This window comes from Myotis davidii, unplaced genomic scaffold (genome assembly GCF_000327345.1).
Source record: "Myotis davidii unplaced genomic scaffold, ASM32734v1 scaffold2894, whole genome shotgun sequence".
NCBI lineage: Eukaryota > Metazoa > Chordata > Mammalia > Chiroptera > Vespertilionidae > Myotis > Myotis davidii.
The window spans coordinates 28,672-29,173 of NW_006285233.1; positions in this window are offsets into that span (position 1 = coordinate 28,672).

The window sequence follows — 502 nt, forward strand, 5'->3', positions numbered from 1 at the left end:
CAGGGATGCAGAGGCATCGTTACTGCTCCCCTTCTACTCTTACCAACCGCCAGTGATGGTAGGGCATGGGCCTGATGCTCCAGCACCAGCCATCTTCAGGGCTCCCAAGCAGGATACCAGGCTTTCTTCGTGGCATTCTTAGTGGCTTCAAGTCTTTAGAGTTCAGATAGGGCTCTTTAAAACATGATACTCCAGTCAGAGTTTTCCCTTAATAAAATCACTATTAGGAATCAGTCTTATTGGATCCATGCAAAGAAAAGCACTTATTTAGCATTGCCAGATTTCGGAGGAATTACATAAGGAGAAAAACATACTCTGACCTTCCCTGCTAATTCCTTTTCATGGATTTAAAACAAAACAGTAACTGTTGGCATAAAACCTTATTTCTATACATAACCATGCCTCAGACCTTCTCTTCTAAACAGGCTTTTTCCAGCATTACTACCCCTGACATGGGCATGGTGACTCCGGCCTGCAAGACAGTATTACAGGTTGCCACCTG